The sequence below is a fragment of the Trematomus bernacchii genome, unplaced genomic scaffold, assembly GCF_902827165.1.
Source record: "Trematomus bernacchii unplaced genomic scaffold, fTreBer1.1, whole genome shotgun sequence".
NCBI lineage: Eukaryota > Metazoa > Chordata > Actinopteri > Perciformes > Nototheniidae > Trematomus > Trematomus bernacchii.
This window is the reverse complement of record NW_022987648.1, coordinates 9239377-9263899: the sequence shown is the minus strand read 5'-3', so window position 1 is coordinate 9263899 and position 24523 is coordinate 9239377. Positions and strand designations below refer to the sequence as shown.

Genomic DNA, 24523 nt, shown 5'->3' with positions numbered 1-24523 from the left:
CACTAGGGGATCAGTAAAGTTTTATTTAATCTCTTTTAAAACAAAATGTATTTTCTTTCCTGCTTAATGTTTTATCTTTCATTTTGAGGACCATGTGATGGACGGGACTCTGGAGTCCAGTCGTGAAAAACTCAGGAGTAAACATCAAGCAGAGATATCACTATGATGGTGAAGATCATTCCTACTTGTGCTACAGCAATGCTGACAATTTAACAACTTCTCTCCCCATTGCATTCACTCTCTGCAGAGGAAACCAGAACATATCCACTAAGGACCAGTTTACTTTAGAAACATTGTCTCTAGTTCCATTTTGAATTCCAACTTACTATATGAGTCCCTCCTGTAAAATAATTTCCTCTGTAGTTTGAATACATTTTGCACACAGCCAACCCATCGTCTAGTTCAGACATTCATTTTAGCAACATGTCAAGTCAAATTACAGAAACAATCTTTATTGAAAGCATATTGTGCACATACTGTATATCATAATGTGTGAACGCACAGAATTATAACAAAAAACAAAACATAAATAAAGGATTTAATTCAATGAAAAAATGATAGTTTCTTCTTTTTCCTTCTTTCTTCATGTTTTCACTCAAATGGGAAACATTGATCATTAAGAAACAAAACATACAGCAGATCATTTTCCAAAAGTATACCTAACAAAGCACAATGTGTTAACCCTTCAGCTCTGATGTGTGCACTGATGGTAATGCTTCTTTTAATTTCACAATCAGGGTCTAAAACACAGCTCTTTGAACCAGGTAAAGGGAACGAAGACAGTAAGAAACATGGCCATGTAGTCAAGTAAGGAATACGAGAAATGTTACAGAGGAGGAACATAGCCAAAATGGAAGGTCTATCATCTAAAGGTGGTTACCTGTTGTCTTTCTGTGCATTTCTATGCAGGCATCTATTGCCAGGCATAATGCAAAGTCAGAAATATCTAAGTCTATCACATAGTGGCTCTGAGGTAAGGTAAACTAACTCTGTGTCCGGTATTTATTTGTGAATAAGGTCACAGTTGTCCTTCAAGAGACAACCGTCATTGAATTTATCGGCATACAATGTAGTGTTCTAATACTTGGCATACTTTTACATTTAAACTGGGCAGTTCCTCCTCTTTCATCCATGAAAGGTCGATTAACCTCATAATACATTGGTTCATTCAGTTTATACGTTTTAAAAACGTGCAGAAATTGCCTCAAAAACAAGCCACCATGTAAACCAAAAGTATCTGCTAAGTAGTTTCTGCCAAATCAGTTACAGTATGTTAGAAAAGCTGGGCTAATTTAAAGATCTAATGTGTCTTTTATACACAACCACCGTGGCGACTCCCTTCACGTCCTTCAGCCTGTCTGAGTCAAAGTCCACCAGTAGCTTTCTGACCCCTGTCCGCAGGGGAGAACAAGAGCTTGACAGACACTTTCTGGCCTGGATTAATATCCCCTCTGAAAAATAAAAGAGCGATGCTTGAGTTCTATTTGATTGAGGTCCTGTTATGAACCACACTGTTGTTATTGCTACACGATAAATGACTCTTCTCAGGGAGCTTGAATGACAATCAAGACAGTAGTTGTTTGACTCGATTGTTTGTAGGTGAAGGTCGAGGATCCATTGATGGAGCCAACAACCATCTTTTATCCTAGTGTGTGATATATACAATTCAAGGTTCAAGGCTTTTATTGGTCATACGACATACAGTGTACAGTGTGCTACAGTGTAGTTATGACGATGAAATCTTAGCTACACTGTAGCTATGTACGTATGACCAATAAAAGCCTTGAACCTTGAATTGTATATATCACACACAAGGATAAATTCATTGCACATGCCTTATAGTGAAGAGGGTGTGACTCAGTACTTACTTAACAGAGATCTCAGTGGCCGACAGTAGGCCGGCTCCCTCCACAGTGAACACGCCACTCTTCAGAGGAACTGGTAGAGGATTGGTAAAGGAGATCAAAGCGGTCGTTTGATTCCATACAACAGCCTTCCCAGGCACCTGTAAAAGGGTGGCAGCTCTATGTTAAGGGCAGCAATTACACTGTAGGACATTACAATCTGGAAATACAAAACATTAAACATAATTTATTTTAGAATAGATGTAGTTTGATACACTAATGTCAAATATAATGACACAAATCATTGTAAAGTCTGAAAATATTATGGCAAGAGCCGGCTATCTTTTTCAGGTAACATAAAAATGAAATGAAAATACGTCCAGGTTTCGTTTTACAAGTAAACTTCAACCAGACATGATCATTGAAGAACATCTTTAAAATGTTGTGTGACTGTTGAATCTGTGATTTTCTCACATATTCCAAGTGTAGGATTTTTACAAGAAACATTAGACTCTTGATGTATCTTATTTCATCATTAACTAAGCTCTGCAAACATTTGAAAGCTCATAGTATCTAATCAGTCCTTCTCTACCTTTAATTTATCCACACATAAGACTAGCATTATAAACCTTATAAATTATTTCATGGTCAAACAAGGACTTCTGGGCATGCTCAGAGTGAACCCACCTGTACGAGTAGTTCAGGCATGCTCATCGGGATGTTGGCCATGGCCATGATGGGTTCGTTCTCCCCTGGAGCCTCTAACAAGGCTTTCACCCTGATCAGATGATGCTCACGAACACACCCGACATAGTCATCATAGTGCAGACGCAGCACTTCCTTGTGGGCTGAACACACATGCACACATAGAGTATAACTTTAGACAGGAGGATTGTACATGCTACTACAACATAAGAAGTGGAAAAAGCGTGCTGGTTAGACACAGCATCATTGTTGTTTTACAGCATATTTTCACCAGTGACCTTGTGGGTGTATTTGAGCCACAAACCTTTGTGAGCTGGCACTGTCACACTGATTGTTTGTCTTTTGCACTCTCCCCGGTTTAGAGAACTGTAAGTTACAGCCATGACCACCATGGCAAGCTGAGCATGAGCTTCTCTGGCTCCTTCATTCTTCACCTGCGGACATGATGGATTTATGATTGGATGTTGTCTTACAAAATGTCCATCAGACTACAAGACAAAATATGCGATACATTCCGACAATGGCAGCCCCATTTCCCCTGTGTATGACATTATTTATGATTTTATCAATTAATCCATGCATCATTTCAGCTACAGTCTGAACACCCTGTACGTACCTCAACAATCACATCAAAGTCCGTCCCAAGTACAGGCCTAGAAGGCTTGATTGACAGCTTCAGTTGTCCTGGTTCTGTGAACTCATTGGTGACCCGGCGCCCCGCCTTCTTGTACACATCTCTCTCTTTATTGGAGCCTGTGGAGAAGATGTTGGTCCATAACAATGAACCATGATTCTGTCAGATGACTATAAACAGATATTAAACAAGTTAAGTGATTTTGAACAATTTCAACATCGTTTTGATTGTACATTGACTTGTAATAGAGAGAGTGGCGTCTTTGTCAGCTGCATTCTGCTCCCTGATCATATTTTATGGATGATCATTTTTTATGTCTTTCCCTTTGATGTCCACTGGCGGCCCTACCTTGAGTCTCAGTGATCAAACAGAAAGCTTTCGTTGTTGCAAAAGTAAATGTAACCAGCTAAATGCTGTTAATAGTAGCTGCTGTTAACTAGTTAGCTGTTGGTAAGTTAGTCGTGCTTTCACACTGCGAACGGAATATAGGGTTAAGCAGTCTCTACTTAGTAACAATTTTGGGCTGCTATTTCTAGGGTTGTTTGACTTGTTTGATCTCTGGCCATGTTAGCAAAGTCGATATTTAAGACAAATGTGTACAAGTAAATATCACACTGAAACAGTGGGGGCTCAAAACTCCTATACATTATGTTTCTTTGAAGGCTTCTATTAGTTACATGCTCAATCAGTTGAATGATTTATTTTTAATCACATAAAATATAGTCTTTTAATCAGAAGATTTAACAGTTGGAGGCTAGGAAGTATTGGAAAAATGCTGTATACAGACCTAAATAAATGTGATTATGCTCAATAAGGGTTTATCAATATAGCCTTTACACATTTCTGAAATGTCTAAAAGTTCTGATCCAAGTCAATCTACTCCTTTGTTTACTAATTCTTAACTTACCTTCTGAATATTTGTATTGTTGAGTGACATCATCTCTGTAGTCGCCGTAAACACTTTTGGTGCTGATGTTCCTCCCCACACTTGCCTGATCAACTCTGATCTGTAGCAATATTAACATGCGTCACTATCCTTACATCCTTCTTTGCAAATGGCTTTTGAATTGAGCAAATATGAAAGACGATCAGAACAAAAGTCAATCACCTTCTGCCGCTGGCCATCTGCCTGGACGATCCAGTAGATGATGTCAGCATTCACCTCAGCAAATACAAAAGGAGCGTCATACTTTACTCCGAGATTTCCCTCCTTGATGGCTGTCACTGGACACGGGCCACAGCAAAATTCACCTGAAGGGTATAGCAATGAAAAACAACAAACAACATTGTTAGACTGATAATTCAAAAAGTGTTGAAAGTGTTGAAGAGTTGAATAACAGTAATTAGTTTAAAAATTAGGAATATACCATCACTCAATTCTTGAGGGGTGGGGTCCAAAACCTGCCAGCCATCGTTTCCTTTGGGGAGATCTTCTCTCCTCATCCAGGATTCGACCCAACAGTGGAAATTCCTTAAAATCACAACGATAAGAAGAGATCATTCATTACATTAGATTATGTAATATCAATTGTACAAAATCAATTGTATTCATAATCTGTGTGTGTGTGGTTTGTGTGTCTGTTTGTGTGCAGGCTCCTACCAGCTACTGTCTCTCTTGTTTCTCCCATCAAAGCTCTCCAGTCTTTCATTCAGCAGAAAGTCTATTGAGAGGTTTCCATCGACATCATGGGCTGAAGAAAAGTTGGTAATGAGGCGTGTTGGGATTCCCAGAGAGCGCAGCACTGAAAAAGATACCACAAATCAGACTGGAAAAATAATTCCCTTTGTTCCAGCTGCAACAATAAGTTAACTTATTGATTAGCTGATCGTCAGAAAACCCTTTTAACAAATGATTAATCCTTTTTAATGCAAACATTTCAGAAAATATTATTTCACATCATATTAAAAGATTAGCTTTGGGTTTTGGATTGACAAAATAATTAAAGAGGTTACCTTAGACTTTGGATGGCCCTCTTTCATAATTGTATGACACATACAGTAATTAAAAAAGAATGAGTAATCTTTAGATCCAACCCTCATTCCTCCCTTCCTTTCTTTTCTGTTGATAATAAGTATTTAAGTTATTGGGGACAACTTATGTCGAGCTAAGTCAGCTGGCTGCTGGCTGGAGCAGCATTCACCGTACACAGGATGGAGTCTTCTTATCAACCTCTCGGTCAGAAAGTGAATCCACATATTCCCGTAACCCAGAATTATTTTATTTTTCTCAACAAAAACAGTTGTTTTCCCCCCCTTTATCTTCTGAAATATTACACTTCAGCATCATTCAATGCAACAGTGAATTCTACAGAAGCCTCACCTGTGCAGGCGACAGCAGCAAACACCCAGCACTGGCCATATTTGACCGCCCTCGCCCCGGCATTGCTCCACTGTTGGAGGATCGGCACACTGCCGGTCCATCTGTAAGGTGCGACTCCGTCAGTGTACGACTCGTCCCAGCGACCGGTCAAAACACCCCTGTCTCCGTTAGAGTTGACCTGGACAGGTGTAAAGAACATGTTGTGGAGACATCCGGTTTGATCACTAAAGTGTGTACGTGTATCAGTTGCACAAAAAATTATGTATTTTGTCTTGTACTGTTATTTAACCGTTAGTTTTGTTTTCAACAGCAAGTAAAAGAGATATTCACCATTGCTGTGACCATCCTGCTGACGTAGACAGGGTCATTTCTCTGCTTAATGTCCACTTCTGAGTTTTTCAGGGCATCCTTGGATTTATCAAGGACTTCAAAACACATGTCCATCACATAGTCCTCAAACTGAGGGAGATTCAAAGGGAAACAGGGAGAGAAAACATGAGATAGAAACAAAGATGTGTTGTCGAGCAGGAGAAGCTTCTCAACCAGTTTTTTCAAATGTATTTCCCATTGGTTGGTCTATATATATATATATATGTTACACACCTCCTGTCTGTCTATTTATCATCTATCTATTTTCATCCTCTCTGACCTCACAGTGAGCTGTGAAGGAACAAGCTCTTGTTTGTGTGGTTTAGCTCCTGTCCAGAAGTTTCCTCCGTCCAGCAAACACATTTCCTGTACAGGCAGAAGCCTCCAAGTCTTCGCTGTCACACTGCTGTGACAATTTACACAGACACAAGCCACATACAGGCCTAACAGATACACACACACAGTTAACCCATTCAGACAATCTGTCAGTGTGTGGGTGAATTACCTGTCCATAATTCCAGGGAATACTGTTGATGTTATCCCAGGTGCCCATGAAAATGATCCCATCTTCATTCATAACATACTCCTGAAGGAGACTCTCGTCAGGGAGGTACACTACATCATCTGGCAGACAATTGGAACAGGATACAGCAGCGACATTAGCAAAAACATAAACTCCTAAATTTCCTCAATTAGAAACAAATCTTTATCTGTACTGTACTATTTGTACTACATCAACTTCATTATTATTGTAAAAGTGAAGGGAATCTGTTAATCTGGCCAATTGGTGGAATCACTTATCATAGGGGGTTTGCTTTTACCTTTGCACCACGGGTTGAAGAGTAGGTGGAAACTAAGTTTATCGGTTTTCTCTAAAATGTGTCCGTCAGGTGACATCATCAACACGGCCAGGTGGTACTGGCCAATGATAGCGTCCGCTGGACTGTGCAGAGTCAGCAAAATGTCATCCTGCGCTCTCTGCTGATTAAACCACCACTTGTCCCCGGCCCCACGGCCCTTCTGAAGTTTGATCACTACCTCGTCTTTACTACCTGAAGAAACATAAAAAAGTATATGATTTATACAAACATTTTTGCATCAACAATTAATCTTCTTGTTTTCTATGGGAGTTAGCATCAAAACATATTTCTCAACTCAGGAGGATATTACGGAGCACATACTGCCCGATTAGTACGCTATATTATTAGTTTCATGAAGAAGATGTCCGGTCACCAGGGCGTGTGTGTATGTATGTGTATGTTTGTTTGTGTGTGTGTGTGTGTGTGTGTGTGTGTGTGTGTGTGTGTGTGTGTGTGTGTGTGTGTGTGTGTGTGTGTGTGTGTGTGTGTGTGTGTGTGTGTGTGTGGGCATTTGTTTTCAGAAGATATTATGATAGTGTTGTTCGTTCCGGTGCACTCCGACAGGACTAAGCACTACATCGAGATGCAGATTAAACAAACTTCTTTCACTTGGGAATACACATAGGCCTATATGGAGTTAGCCAGATGTGTGTAAATTACTGTTCATGGTAATTTGAAGACATATGCCGGTGTCGGACACACACAAACACACACACACACACACACACACACACACAGAGCGGAGCTGAGCAGAGCACAAACACACACATCATGCGCCTTGTGGACCGCACATCTCCTTCATAAAACGAGTAATAGGGGGAATAATCGGGCAGTTTGTGTGTGTAGAGGTGTGTGTGTGTGTGTGTGGTGTGTGGTTAAAACGTAGCAGCCTCGATCTCTATTCAGCTGTTCTAATGAAGGTAAACACAGTGAAGGCGGTGCGTAAAAGGCACAGCTCTCTGTGCGCAGATAGCAGATACTGTGAGAGTCACAGACATGAATTCATAGATCAAGGCAGCACCGGTAACTTTCCCGTGCGCACGAAAAAGTATATCGTGCGCACGAGAAAGTATCTCATGCGGACGAGAAAGTATCTTGTGCGAACGACAAAGGATATCGTGCACACGAGATACTTTTTTTCTTTTCCATGAACCTTTAGGGGCTTCGTAGGATATCGATGAAATACAATACTATGAATAAAATGGAGATTTGTGACAAATAAACTTGTTTTCCCAACCTGTTTTACAGAGATCGAGTTTGGGTCAAGAACTGAATAACAATTATTTTTGTAAAAACTCTTTTTATTTGTCTAAAATTATCAAATGAACACTTGTGTATCTAAGCCAGGTTGTAATTGTGATTTTTTATTATTGGAAACAAAGCCCAACTGATCCTAAGGACCAACTAACAAGCCTAACTAACAAATCTGTTTTACCAAAACCTGTAGCGTATTCCTTTGTGTAATAGCGTTGTTGCAGCTAACAGTAAGCATTTGACTATTTTGATTGGTATATATACTGAATACATATTTGTTGTAGTCCCCCAGTATCCAAATGAGGCTGTACTCACCAAGGTGCAGGATCAGTTCCAGTTGGTGTTTGGGGGGCAAAGACACGTAGCACTGTAAACTTATGGAAAAGGGCTGACCCCTGCGAACAATCAGGCGCTCCCTGTCAATCTCCCTGGTGCGATGAGCCAAGTTGTTTGCATGACTCCTCAGATCCACATCAGTAATCAAACCTAACAGAGACAAAGTTCATCCATCAGTCTGGGATACACTGACGCTGTCTGGTTGCTAAATGAATTGTTGGCATTGATAGGAGTGTTTCACCAGAGTTGTGACCTCACTCAGAGTTGTGACCTCAGAGTTGGCAAAGAGTAGCATTGAGGTTACAAGTCATAAGTTGAACTTGATGGATAGGTTGTGTTCTCTTGGGCATTTTTCGGAAATACACATATTCACTTTCATGCGAACAGCTAAATGACAACATCAATACTGTTTACTAAATATAAAGCAACACCTAGGAAACTGTTAGCTTAGCGTTGCATAAAGACTGGAAAAAGAAGGAATACACTTTGCTAAAGGTAACACAATCTGCCAACCAACACCCGTTAAGTTTACTGATTAACATGTTATTTTTTGGTTTCATTTGTGCTATTTGTTGTTCTCATCCAACACCCTTCAAGAGAGTGAATAGTGTATTCCCAACATATTGAACTTTCCCTAAATGGAATTAAAGACCTAAATTCATGAAGCTGTGGCAAGCCAAAAGCAAAACATTGTTTATGTATTCTGTATTCTGTAAAATGTAGCCTTATTTAGCCAGTATGATTCCTCTCTTAGCTATTTATTTGACTTGTTACAGGAATGAGGATGGGTCATATCACACCTAAGTGTTGAATCGTGCATCAGCACATTTTTCACACACTCCATAATATACGTAATATAACGTTTATGGGCTGCAGAGAGAAGCAGTGCAAAAGATACTTAAACATACATGATATAGATAGATAGATAGATAGATAGATAGATAGATAGATAGATAGATAGATAGATAGATAGATAGATAGATAGATAGATAGATAGATAGATAGATAGATAGATAGATAGATAGATAGAAAGATAGATAGATAGATAGATAGATAGATAGAAGAAGATAGATAGATAGATAGATAGATAGATAGATAGATAGTAGATAGATAGATAGATAGATAGATAGATAGATAGATAGATAGATAGATAGATAGATAGATAGATAGATAGATAGACAGATAGATAGACAGACAGATGGATAGATAGATAGATGAATAGATGGATAGATAGATATAGATAGATGGATAGAGAAAATCACTTACCATTGTGGTTGGCCATTGCGGATCTATTATTCAAATCTATAAAAAATGTTGCTCCAAGTGTCCTCTAGTGCATCGACAGTCTTCTATTCATGCTTGGTTTTCATCACAGTCCTATATTTATACGCACAAGACTGTCCCTCCCACCTGTCTAACACACTGACCCTGAAACACTCACTAACTCACTCACTCACTCCACCTCATCCCCCTCAGTGACCTCTGACATCACTTACCAAAAGTCTAAAGTCCTCTGTGGTTGTGTGCATGTGTGAAAGTGTTTGCCGACAATTTTAAAGTGAGTTTATCATCCCCTCTGAGACACTGGGGTCTTTGTTGCTGTTTAAGTTAAGGGGTGGATGTTGCTGGTGTATGCACAGGTCTGTCAGTTTATGTGCTTTATTTTTATATCTTTATTTTTTTTACTGATTGTAGCCTCTGAGGTGTAAAATCAAGTCATTTATCTTATTAGATATTGAAGTAAAAAGATATGATTCTAAACTATATTGAAGTAAACATGTATTATTTTGAATTGTATTTTAGTGAACATGTATTGTTTGAACTGTTTTAAGTAATCACATATATAGAAATGATATTCTCACTTACAACTCACTGACCCAGAGATCCTGTTTCACACACAACAGCTCCTTTTCACCAGAGCGCACACACATGTTCTTTTACAAGGTTCTTTATGGGCATCATTATATCTGTGTACAAGGTTTAATTGTATGAGAAAGAATAGTTTATGTGAAAGATCCCATGGGAAAGTAAGGGAGTGGATATCGGGGCAGAGATAAGATTGACTTTGACCTTGTGAAACTTTAGAATCTCACGTTCTGGTCAGAACTCTGATTCGCTGTATTGAACCCGACCAGAAGTGAATCCAACCAGTAAAAACAGCTGGGGGATGTGAGCAGCTCACACAGCTCCTCCTCACGGACTCTCTAATTCGCTTTGGAGTAAAAGGGGAAGGGAAAAGTCAACACATCTCCGCCCCAAAATATGAATATGAATACTGTTGTTTTTTAATGTAAAATGCTTTCTTGTTTGGTGAGTTGGCTGGTCCCGATATCTGTGTCCGCATCACATCACAAACCTGAAGTCAATTTCTTCTTGTTTGATGAGTTGGCGGGTCCCGACACCTTTATCCGCATCGCATCACAAACCTGAAGTCCGGAGTACTCTGTATAACTAAGTATATGTGTTTTATTTCCTACCAGTAAACTCAGATAATTGTTATAACTTTTGATTCCGGTGTTTTCAATTCCTTTCTTAATTAAATAGAGATCAGCCTCATTCAACGAACGGCGCGGAGGGGGGGCTATCAGCCACCAGATAGGTGTTCTGCTCCAACAATATGTAAAAATTCGATGTAACTATTGGGGAGACTAGTTAGAGGATCAGTTAATTGACATCATACCATCTGTCACAACACTTTCTTATCATAAAGATGAGCCATTTGCCCCACCTAGATTTAACTGGAAGATGAACTGTGAGTCAGGAGGGATGGTGAATTCCGGGAAAAACTGTGTTTCAGAGCTTTAACCTTGTTCATTGCACTTGCCAAATAAAAAAAAGGGCCCACAACATGCATGATTACAGAGTGGTTTGAGAGGTAAAATAGTGGGCATCAATTACAATTGGGTTTAATTACAAAATAATTTGCTAACATGAGGAATTTGTTTTGAACTGGTTTTAATGTTGTATTGTTACATCCAACATCTAACCATTTGGAAGCAGAGGCTGGGTCAGCCCTCTTTTTTGCCTTTGCACATAAAGCCGATTTTCATCCATTTGGTCAATTTCGGTCGGTCAGATAATTGGCAATTGGCTGTAGTCTTTGAGGTGTGTTCAAATGCAATTTTGTTGGCCACATACCACCTGTAGCCAGTAATTAATTAATGTCTGTTTAGTTTGTCCGGGCCTTTTACTTTGTCTAAGGATAATAGATGTCTTTGACAGACTGATAATAAAGTAACTAGTACAGACGGTAAACGTCAGCACCCAGTCCACACATAAAAACACATTGAAACGTCTAGACTCTAGAGGACTGGCACTACAGTGTTACCACACTGACGCTTGGTGCTTTATTTTGGTCACACACTCACGCTTTCATGATGAAGTCACATACCATATACATACAATATTTAGTGATTCAGCTGAACACGTTACACTATAAATGTAAACCTGACCTCATTATGGCTATTCATCGTAAACAGCTTGAAATCTATCTAAATCTATCAACCATTTCATATGGTTTTAAACCTGTACTCATCTTAAATAAGATTGGAGAACTTGCAGACACAAAACAATCCACATAACAGAGGCTTTCTTTTGTTGCTGACTTTTAGCCTTTTTGTGGTCCCTAACACTTCCCATAAATAAACACTTCCTGTAGCAAACAGGTGCTCGGATATCTGCTGGACTTTGTATCACTTTGTAACATCAAACAGAAGAGCAAACACTTTGCTCAGTAATGTGTGCCTGGTGAGAGTGACTGGAAAACTGTGTTTGCAAACAGTGTGATTCTGAGTTGTGGAATGATGAGATGGTCATGTACCGGGAAACCAAGGTCTTTGACTGAAATGCACTAGAGTGTCAACAGAGTGAAACACTCTAATATGACCACATATTTTGATAGATAAAAATTGGAACCCGCTGATGCACACTTTTGTTCGTGGGTCATTTTGGACACTCCACTGGAATTGTTTGTAATAAAGCTAAAAAGCTGCAACCTTTTCTAACTGAAATGTTTGTGGCCATAGCTGCAAGTTAATTTACACGAGAATCTGCAGTAATTGAAAAATCTGCCATATAGAAATTCAAGATAGAATTGTATTTGTATTACTTGCACTATTTTAACTATTTTGTCTGTTTTATTATGTTGCACCGTTGGAGGAGCCTGTGACCTAAGATTTTCATTGACATATCTACACTGTAGCTATATACAAATGACAATAAAAGCCTTGAATCTTGAAAAAAAAGAACATCTGACATGAGTATTTGATAGATGGAATGACTGTAAGTAGTATTACATATCCCGCTTCAATCTCATTAGTATGCATAAAAAAGTGACAGGTCACACCTTCTAAGTCCCGCCCCCTAATTATGTTAATGACCCCCTTTGATATGCTAATGAGCCCTTTGTTCGAGGTGTTATCGCGTACAGGTGTGACATCTCCCCGGTACCCCCCACCCCCCTCAGCCCACCCCCCTCCCCCTCACATACAGGTGCTACATCCTCTCAGGTAGCCCCCCATCCCCTCCTCAGCCCCCACCCCTCTCAACCCCCTCCTCCTCCTCCCCCCTCCTGTCCGGTCGGCATGTTCGTTACAGTTTAAATCTTCCGTGGCAAAATTAGAAAAGTGCCGGCTAAAGGTCTTCTATGTTATTTAATGAGCTTTGAAACAAACTGATATGATTCGATATTAAACCAACTAGTTATAGTAGATTAATTAACTATTCAAAACGTGTACAGTAATTTACAATAACACGGGAATAATAAACGGACTGCTCTCCCCCCTCCTGACAACACGCCAGTATCATGCAGCTCGCGGGTCCAATAATGAGTGACTCGACAGTAAAACTAAAACAAACTTTAACTAGTTTAGGTAGTTTGAGAGGTAATTAAAATAGCTACGTGTGTTATCTACGAGTGTGTTTCGTTCCGCTCACCGCATGCAAAGATGCATGTCGAATAGTCCGCAGCACCGGGGTCTCCCTCCGTCAGCAACAGCGGGTATCCCCCGTCAGATTAGACGTTACTAGCGTTTATGTCCATGCATAATCAGCCCCTATAGGACATCTTTTGTCTGTCACACCACTATTCTTGTATGTCACATAAGAGGTGCAACTGATGCTGTATGCGCTAAAGGGGATATCATTCTGAGAGATTTCCATCCACACACACACACAACACACACACACCACACACACCACACACCACACACACACACACACACCACACACACACACACACACACACACACACACACACACACACACACACACACACACATACCCGTATTCCCCTCCTACCCCGCCTTTTTTTTTTTTTAAATAAGAGTTGGGTTAATAACTAAGGAGGCTCTCTTGAAGTGTACGGATGGTGAACTAATGTTTAATTACTATACTAACTATAAGGGCCTCTCTTTGTTGAAAGGAGGGGTAATCTGGTAATAAATGCAACAAAGTCTCTCTGAAGAGGTTGGCAATAAATTAAAGATCTTAATGACCCCATGGCGTTTGGTTTTTTCTTTATGTTTAATTACATCAAATCCACTAATAAAATAATCCCTATATGAAGTTATGTGTCATCTTTCCTGAAACTGAAGTGCTGTCCGTTTTACAAACAAGTTATCTTCTGCTTCTTCACCCCTGAATTTTCCTCCCCCGTCCCTATTACTTCAGCCATCACATCAAGTCAGATCTGTGAAATTAAACACCTCTTCTCAAAGCGTGACTTCCCTATTGGGGGAGTGGGGCAGTAGGGCCTAACCCGATTTGGCCAAATATACTAATGCCGCGTTTCCACTACAGCGCGCAGCCCGGTTTAAGAGGGCTGTGACGTCAGCGGCCCGTTTGTGGTTGCGTTTCCACTTGGCCTAGTACCGGCCGGCTGGTCCTAATTCTCAGTTTTTCTGGCCTCATAAAATCGTGGGGCCAGGGCCAGAGGCAACCGGGCTGTGTTTGTGACGTCAACGCTCTCGGCTGCTGATTGGTCGGAGAGAATCGTCACAATCTGCGCGCGAGATAATCCATTTTTACAAACAGCATTTTTGTTAACGGAGGAGCTACAACAATGGCAAAGAAAGCACACCATGGTCGGTCGAGGAAGTGACGACGTCCATTATATTGCAGATGATAAGGTCCAGCGGGTGCTCGACGGGACAACTCGCAATATCAAAGTCTTTCAGGAGGTCTCTACACAGACACTGGACTCTCCAACGGCGTTACTGGAGTCTGCATGGTACGTTTTTGCTAACGCTGTGTTATTTGCTTGAAAGCTTTGTGTCCCTGCTTTGTGTCCCTGCTTTGTGTCCCTATCTGTTTTAAAGCTCACTTCTAACAAATAAGTCTATTTTATCCTTACATTTATGTTCGACAACCCCGATGGAGCCCCGAAGGCTAGCTAGGCAGATAGCATTAGCGAGAGCTATTGTTTGCTAACACCATATGTGCCATTGTTTACGTTCAGTTTGTCTTTTCTATAGTTGTTGTTGCTATTTATAGTATTGTGCTGCAGTAGTTTGTGGAATTTACAAGTCATGTTTCTGTTCTAGATGATTACATTGGGACTAGCGAGGAGGAACAGCGAGGAGGACACAACGTCCTCTGCATCAACAGCACAAACCGAGGAGGAGAGGATCTGGCCCTGCAGGAACGGCAACTGGCCCAGCAGAATCAATGCCATGTCTTATCTTATTGCTTGTTGATAAATAATTGCACCCACCAGCGATCACACAGAAAGATGGCATCATCTAGGCGTCCCTCTGCAGTCAGAAATATCATAAACACCATCGTCCACAAAGCACTGTACAGGGGTTTATGGATTTAAGAGAATACTTATCACAGTGAAACCTTTATCATCTGTTGCAATTAAAGCAATAAGAGAATAAATACTTGGTTAAATAATACATTTTAACTCTTTAGCAGGACAACTCTGCATACTGTTTGAAATTGAGTTTGCTAGCTTGAGGTCCTCCTCTAAAACATAACATTACATAATGGTATTAAGAATACATGATAAATACATGTAGAAAAATTACTCAATTGTAATACCCTCGTTGTGCTAGACTCAAACACATTGCTTATATATTTCAAAGAGAAGAGAACAAAAGAAAACACCTATACAAAGAGAGCGGTGCACAGCGCTTAATATTTACTTGCACTATTTCTGTTGATCTGGGTTATTGTGTTGCACTGTTGGAGGAGCCTGTGACCTAAGATGTTCATTGTCATAACTACACTAGCTATGTTCGTATGACAAAATAAAAAACCTTGAACCTTGAGGCTGTGTCTTTCAGACAAACCATCATAATCATATTATTTTATGCTGTGGATACTTTAGCCTCCATCCATGTTAACAATTTTTTACACTTGCATTTATGAATATAGTTCTGTTGTGTTTTACACTTTTGTATTTATGTTTATAGTTTGCTTTGATATTTGCTTAATTTATTAGATTATTATTATGGGGGCAGTACTGGTGCTTGAAATTCAAATATTTACTAAATAGTCAATTCTGATAACATTTTTTTGGTTTAAATAATTTGACAAACACATGTATGTGAAAAGAAAAGATGTATTTATGTTCAATACAATACAATGAATATTTAGGTATTACACGTAGGTTTTCCTCAGGCATCCTGAAGTTCTCCACCCACTGAGTGTGTGAAAGATGGAACAATCACATTCCACCACTCGGTAGCTCGGTCGGTAACTTCTGAAATACACAAACAAAAGCATACATATTTTAATACGTAAAAGTGGTAGCTACAATTAATTAAATACTTGAAATACTTTGGTCGTATAGGGAGAGTGAGCCTAAACACATTGCTAGTTAGCGAACGTTAGCTTACCAAGTAGCATTGTAGTTAGTAGTGATTCGAGTCGTCCTGTAGTCTCTGCGGCGTAGGAGGACTGCCCGAACTCTCGCGTCAGCTTCTTCTATACCTCGTCTTGCTATACGTCGCCTCTTTCGAAACAACTCTTGTCTATTTCTTGTGATAATAAACCACACAGCAAAAAACAAGCAAACGATCGCTTTCACATCTCCATTGTTGTGTCGCATTGAAGATGACGTCACGGCAGTTTTAAGCAGCGTCGCTCCGCCTACACTGTTACTATAGATACTGACCCGGTTCCTAAACTGTAATGGAAACGCGCCACAAAGTGAGCTGGTCCTAACGAGGCCGGGCGCGGCCAAAGGAGGCCGAGCGGGGCCGAGCGAGGCTGTGTAGTGGAAACGCGGCATAACATGCAGAACATATGGTATGTTTTGAAAAAAGACTAACCATCTATCCAGTTCAAGCTGTCTTTAAGATGTGACATTGCGCTCTGACTTTTTCCCGTAAAATCGTGACAAACTATTACTTATTAAATTTGACCTCATACTGCTTGGTTGAAAATGATAGATGAGCATTTTACCAACAGATCAACGCGCAATCAACCCATACAGGACATCTCTTTCTACACATTATGTGTTATCACTATAATATCATGTCATTATTTAATGTTGTTTTGTTTGTGTGTGTGTGTGTACAACGAAGTCTCTTTGAGAGGAAAATTATAATTTAAAGATCTTATACCCCCTTATTGTTTAACTACTTCACACAACCTATTAAAGAATCCCTATATGAAGTTACATGAGGCTACATTTACTGGTGTGCTTCCCTAATGTAGATGATGTAAATAGTTCTAAGTGTCATGTTAGGGGGGCATTACGGACCTCACGAGTCCGCCCCTTGGAGGCTTGGAGAGCGGATAAAGAGAGGTGTAGAACTAACAAAAAATAATTAAGTATTTGCAATGCATAAACATAGAAGTTATCACTGTCATATTATGATCACTTAATGTAAGTAAGTTTTAAGTAAAACTAACACAAGTCAATATTATTCACCTAGGCATTAGTGGGCTTGAGGGTCTCAGGGAGCGTGGACAAAGTGACTTGTCTCTGTATTTGAGGATTCTCAGTGCAGGCCACTAACAGGAAGCTGCTGTGCATTAGTGAGAGTCCTCTGAAGGCAGCTGTTATTTCATTCACACACTCATCTGTTACCTGCTGACTCCTCATAGTAAGTCTAGCCAAGTCAGCTGTTAAGTTGTCCATACCATCGCTTGATAACTGGTAACTTTTGATTGACAGTCCAGCCATGGCAGCTGCCCAACTCGTCCATATAATTCTTAAGAACGTGGTGACAATACTACAAAAAAAGTGTATATATATAGGTCAGTTAACCTTGAAGAGCTAAACAGTTCAAGTGGTAAGTAACTAAGTATTTGCAATGAATAAACATAGAAATTGATCACTGTCATATTATATAATCACTTAATATGGAGATAAGTAAAACTGACACAGACAGTTTAAACTGCTTGTTAAAACGCTATGCTTATTGTGTTTTCTCAGCACACTAACATAAATAAGGATGTATAATATAAAAAACTAGAAAACGATATAGTATTTTCAAGTCTTTACTTTAGTATGGTAAAATTAAGAATAAGTCACATTAAAGTGTGTCATGATTTTCCGTAAAAAGTCAAGTATAGTTTGTCAAAAGAATATGAAAAAAATCATTTTGTAGAGTAGTATGTTGAAAATCTCAGTGTTTAACTGAACACACCTACATGTGATAACGCCTCGAACAAAGGGGTAATTAGCATACAAAGGGGGGTCACTAGCATCAGAGGGGGAAAGGTGCTACGGGAATGAAACTTTGAGGAGGGGGAACTTGTAAGAATTTCCAGCTTTTGAAGATAATTATATGGTACCCGTCCTTACAGCTAAACAAATCCTATGCCAGGTATTCTACAGACCACCAAGAAGCACAAGAAGCCCCCAGAAAGTATTACATTCAGAGCTAATAATGGTGAAACCTGAAGAAGAAGCAAAGCAGATTATAATCGTTGCGGGTGAAAGGATAGAGAATTTGCAAGTGATGTTAATGCACTTATCTGATATAAAAAATGCATTCATTTACTTCCAAGAGACCCCTAAACATCTACTTGGGCAATGTGAATTGAACGATAAACCGATCACTGTAAATGAAACGCGGAGAGAAGCAGCAGTGCAAATCGTTAAGTCTATTACCTTGAATGCACTACGGACATTAACTTGGTCAAATGTAATTATGTCTTTCTGAAAATGTGGCGAATGGTGTGTTTTTCAATTAAGCAACCATAACAAATTAAAATGTGTTTTATTCTTGCTTTCATATATAGTAATAGTATTAACTCCTTTGACTAGACTGTACTAAAATAAGACGTTTCACTGTTAAAATAAAAAAATGGAAGTAGAAAATCAAGATAATGATGAGGTTCGTTATGTATCCAGTAACTATGAACAGCAGTTGAAAATGTTATTAACCCTTAACTCTAATAGACAAATCTAAAATAGCCTCTAGCTTATCTATAAGTTTGTGATTTTAACACTTATTCACTGACACAAGGCAGATTTTGGCTTTTTTCTCATGCCAAGATACTTTTTAGACACACTTTGAGGTATGCAAAACCTTAAAACTAGAAAATGAAGTACATTGTCTGATTAGATTTTTTCTTAAAGACTGTTTCTCTAAAAGGCAAGTTTTGTGATTTTAACACTTATTTACTTTTTTCTCTCTTTTCTTGTGTTACCAAGATACTTTTAGATACACTTTTGATGTATGCAACACTTAACAAAAGGGTTATAATATGAAGTACTTTGTAAGGAATGGGGGTTTCTTTAATACCCCGTTTTTTTTATTTAAAAAAACACTTGTACAGTTTAAATAATGTAGGTTTTTCTCTGATATTTTAGTTATTTTTCAGCTACCAAGATACTTTTTTGATACACTTTAATGTAGGAACATTTGGCAACTGGTAGAATGTCAATTATTTTGTAATAAAATGTATTTTCTTAAAGACTGTGACTCTAAAAGGGGAAGTTTTTTTTTTTTTTTTTCTCCCGTTGTCTTTCACTTACTTTTTTGGATACAGTTTTATGTATGACAACTCTACAACTGGTATGAAAGTTAAGTACTTTTTCTGAACAGATTTTCTTTAAGACTGTGACTCTTAAAGGTAAGACAATCCAGTTTTATGGAAGTAACTTAAATTATTTTTTTTTTTGTTTTTTTCTCCTACAAAGATACTTATAGTTACACTTTAATGGATGCAAAACTTTATAACTTGGTAAAATATTCATTATTTTGTAATGAATTGAGTTTTCTTTTTTGTTTTTGTTTTTCAACATACTATTGTACACAATGACTTTTCCATATATATATATATATATATATTTTTTTCAGACAAACTATACTTTTGACTTTTTCCGTAAAATCGTGACAAACTATTACTTATTCTTACATTTGACCTCTTGCTGCTTGGTTGGAAATGATAGATGAAAAAGCTACAAAGCTTAAAGAACTTTTCTAAAAACTCTCAATTCTACAGATGACTCCCCCCCCACTCAACGCAATAAGTCCCCCCCCCCACTCAGCAAATCATCTAAACGAAGGACCCCACTAAGACGCCCGTTGAAACTAGCCAGGGATCTGAGAAAAACCAAGTCTCCCCCCGCGAGATGCAGCCAGGAACAAACTCCTGGACTACTATCGTCCCCAGCATTGTGGACACCCAAATCTTGCAATACTACAGCTGCTGATGTTACTCCTGGGGCCAAGACGTCTCTGTTTTTGAACATAGTGAAATCGGAGTTGGTTGATATTCTGGAGAGGGTGCTGCATCGGTACAGAGAAGAAATCTGCAATGGATCCCGAGTCAGTCACCCCAGCCAGAGGCAACACGATTGTGTGAATGACATTCCAGAATATTTCTTCAGAAACAATTACAACGCGTTAATCAAAAAGACTTTGGCTCGCCGACTTCATTACTGCGATTGACCAGAGTCTTAATGATATAAACATTTACATAGCTGAATGAAGGATCCAAGGCGCTTCGGAGGCTTTTCTGCACAATCTCAAAAACTGCAGACGCCTCAAGGAGAGACTTGAAAAGATCCACGCCGAGCTGGATGGAGAGGAAGAAGACTAATAACCAGCGGTTGATTTGAAGCCGGGGATTTTTTCGATACTTTGACTTTTCTTTAAAGTAAAATAAAAATGGGTAACTACTATGGAAAACAATCTGTATTTATCTATCAGAATGCAGTCAATACCTGTTTAATAAGTGTGTTGTTGATGACGATTGAAAACAGAATGAGTAGTGATCCCCGTGTAAACAGAACGGCTGAAGTTTGTAAACTAGAAGACATTTTGGATATTGTTCATTCTGGCAGTACTATTCCGGGTCATTGGGAAACGATTGTAAACGAAACATTTAAAGTGGTACTGGAATCTTCATTTTCCGAAACATTCTGTAACATTACCGAAGAAATGAAACAAACACCAAAAGTGTATCATGTGCTCGCATTGTATGCTCTGTTTGTAGATGTAATGCATCTTTGTGTCAAAAACAGCATACACATGAATACTTTGGCCGAAGTGCAAAAACTCCATTATAATATTTCCCTTCATCTGGGGGATTCTATGCTGGAAAAGATCCTGGGGATGTTGCAATCAGTATAATTGTATTATTGATTCCTATGGGGTGAAAACAATAAATTGTAAATATGAAATTCTGCAAATAAAAAAAGTGTTTTTTACATTTAAAAAAACTTGTCTTCAAATCATAGTATAGTATTTCCTACATATCATTTTAAAAAAGAGTCACAGTGTAGAATGTCCAAACATTTAATTTAAAAGTACTAGTATAGTATGTTAAAAGTATCTTGAAAAAAGTCCAAGTATAGTATGTAGTTAAGAAATATATTATATAGTTTTGTCTGCAATGTCAGTATAGGATCTCTAATAAAAAAAATAAAAAAATGAGAGAAAGTCATAGTATAGTTTGACAAAAAGATCCTGAAAAAGTCATGACACTGTGTGTTGAAATGGTTTTTGAATAAACACATCAGTATTTTAAAAAGTAAAATTGTATCAAGTGCATCAGACAACTCAAATTACTCCATTTGAACCATATTATAAATAAGTAAAGAATGGTCATAGTATATAGCAGGGGTGTTTAATAGTTTTCTGTGTGTCGGTGTTTCAGTGTTTCAGTGTTTCAGTGTTTCTGTGTTTCAGTGTTTCAGTGTTTTGTGTTTTTGTGTGTCAGTATTTCAGTGTTTCAGTGTTTCAGTGTTTTGTGTGTCAGTGTTTCAGTGTTTCAGTGTTTCTGTGTTTCAGTGTTTTCAATATTTCAGTGTTTTGTGTTTCAGTGTTTCAGTGTTTCAGTGTTTTGTGTTTTTGTGTGTCAGTATTTCAGTGTTTCAGTGTTTCAGTGTTTTGTGTGTCAGTGTTTCAGTGTTTCTGTGTTTCAGTGTTTCAGTGTTTTCAATATTTCAGTGTTTTGTGTTTCAGTGTTTCAGTGTTTTGTGTTTCTGTGTTTTGTGTTTCAGTGTTTTTTGTGTTTCAGTGTTTCAGTGTTTTTGTGTTTCTGTGTTTCTGTGTTTTTGTGTGTCAGTGTTTTCAGTGTGTCAGTGTTTCAGTGTTGCAGTGTTTCAGTGTTTCGTGTTTCAGTGTTTCAGTGTTTTTGTGTTTCAGTGTTTCAGTGTTTTGTGTGTCAGAGTGTCAGTGTTTACAGCCTTTCTTTGCTCTGATCAATCCCCAGGGATCCTCCCCTGGAAGGAATATAGCAGGATGAGAGAAAAACATTTAAAAAAAACGTATCTTAGAAGTGGCTATAACATTTGATGCAATTCTAAAAGATAGTCAGATTCCTAAAAAGTTACAAACGGATGCTGGAAAAGAATTATTTAACAAGATTTTTGAAGCCTTGCTGAAGAAACAAATAATTCTTTTCCAGCATCCGTTTGTAACTTTTTAGGAATCTGACTATCTTTTAGAATTGCATCAAATGTTATAGCCACTTCTAAGATACGTTTTTTTTAAATGTTTTTCTCTCATCCTGCTATATTCCTTCCAGGGGAGGATCCCTGGGGATTGATCAGAGCAAAGAAAGGCTGTAAACACTGACACTCTGACACACAAAACACTGAAACACTGAAACACAGAAACACTGAAACACGAAACACTGAAAACACTGAAACACTGCAACACTGAAACACTGACACACTGAAAACACTGACACACAAAAACACAGAAACACAGAAACACAAAAACACTGAAACACTGAAACACTGAAACACAAAAAACACTGAAACACAAAACACAGAAACACAAAACACAGAAACACAAAACACTGAAACACTGAAACACTGAAACACAAAACACTGAAATATTGAAAACACTGAAACACAGAAACACTGAAACACTGAAACACTGAAACACTGACACACAAAACACTGAAACACTGAAACACTGAAATACTGACACACAAAAACACAAAACACTGAAACACTGAAACACAGAAACACTGAAACACTGAAACACTGAAACACCGACACACAGAAAACTATTAAACACCCCTGCTATATACTATGACCATTCTTTACTTATTTATAATATGGTTCAAATGGAGTAATTTGAGTTGTCTGATGCACTTGATACAATTTTACTTTTTAAAATACTGATGTGTTTATTCAAAACCATTTCAACACACAGTGTCATGACTTTTTCAGGATCTTTTTGTCAAACTATACTATGACTTTCTCTCATTTTTTTATTTTTTTTATTAGAGATCCTATACTGACATTGCAGACAAAACTATATAATATATTTCTTAACTACATACTATACTTGGACTTTTTTCAAGATACTTTTAACATACTATACTAGTACTTTTAAATTAAATGTTTGGACATTCTACACTGTGACTCTTTTTTAAAATGATATGTAGGAAATACTATACTATGATTTGAAGACAAGTTTTTTTTAAATGTAAAAAACACTTTTTTTATTTGCAGAATTTCATATTTACAATTTATTGTTTTCACCCCATAGGAATCAATAATACAATTATACTGATTGCAACATCCCCAGGATCTTTTCCAGCATAGAATCCCCCAGATGAAGGGAAATATTATAATGGAGTTTTTGCACTTCGGCCAAAGTATTCATGTGTATGCTGTTTTTGACACAAAGATGCATTACATCTACAAACAGAGCATACAATGCGAGCACATGATACACTTTTGGTGTTTGTTTCATTTCTTCGGTAATGTTACAGAATGTTTCGGAAAATGAAGATTCCAGTACCACTTTAAATGTTTCGTTTACAATCGTTTCCCAATGACCCGGAATAGTACTGCCAGAATGAACAATATCCAAAATGTCTTCTAGTTTACAAACTTCAGCCGTTCTGTTTACACGGGGATCACTACTCATTCTGTTTTCAATCGTCATCAACAACACACTTATTAAACAGGTATTGACTGCATTCTGATAGATAAATACAGATTGTTTTCCATAGTAGTTACCCATTTTTATTTTACTTTAAAGAAAAGTCAAAGTATCGAAAAAATCCCCGGCTTCAAATCAACCGCTGGTTATTAGTCTTCTTCCTCTCCATCCAGCTCGGCGTGGATCTTTTCAAGTCTCTCCTTGAGGCGTCTGCAGTTTTTGAGATTGTGCAGAAAAGCCTCCGAAGCGCCTTGGATCCTTCATTCAGCTATGTAAATGTTTATATCATTAAGACTCTGGTCAATCGCAGTAATGAAGTCGGCGAGCCAAAGTCTTTTTCATTAACGCGTTGTAATTGTTTCTGAAGAAATATTCTGGAATGTCATTCACACAATCGTGTTGCCTCTGGCTGGGGTGACTGACTCGGGATCCATTGCAGATTTCTTCTCTGTACCGATGCAGCACCCTCTCCAGAATATCAACCAACTCCGATTTCACTATGTTCAAAAACAGAGACGTCTTGGCCCCAGGAGTAACATCAGCAGCTGTAGTATTGCAAGATTTGGGTGTCCACAATGCTGGGGACGATAGTAGTCCAGGAGTTTGTTCCTGGCTGCATCTCGCGGGGGGAGACTTGGTTTTTCTCAGATCCCTGGCTAGTTTTCAACGGGCGTCTTAGTGGGGTCCTTCGTTTTAGATGATTTGCTGAGTGGGGGGTGGACTTATTGCGTTGAGTGGGGGGGAGTCATCTGTAGAATTGAGAGTTTTTAGAAAAGTTCTTTAAGCTTTGTAGCTTTTTCATCTATCATTTCCAACCAAGCAGCAAGAGGTCAAATGTAAGAATAAGTAATAGTTTGTCACGATTTTACGGAAAAAGTCAAAAG

The 24523-nt window shown here is 38.5% G+C and overlaps 1 pseudogene; it reads right to left on the bottom strand.

The window, feature by feature from the left end:
• Positions 1 to 436: 436 nt before the first annotated feature.
• On the bottom strand, positions 437 to 9604 carry LOC117485944 (annotated as a pseudogene).
• Between the last annotated feature and the right edge of the window lie 14919 nt (positions 9605 to 24523).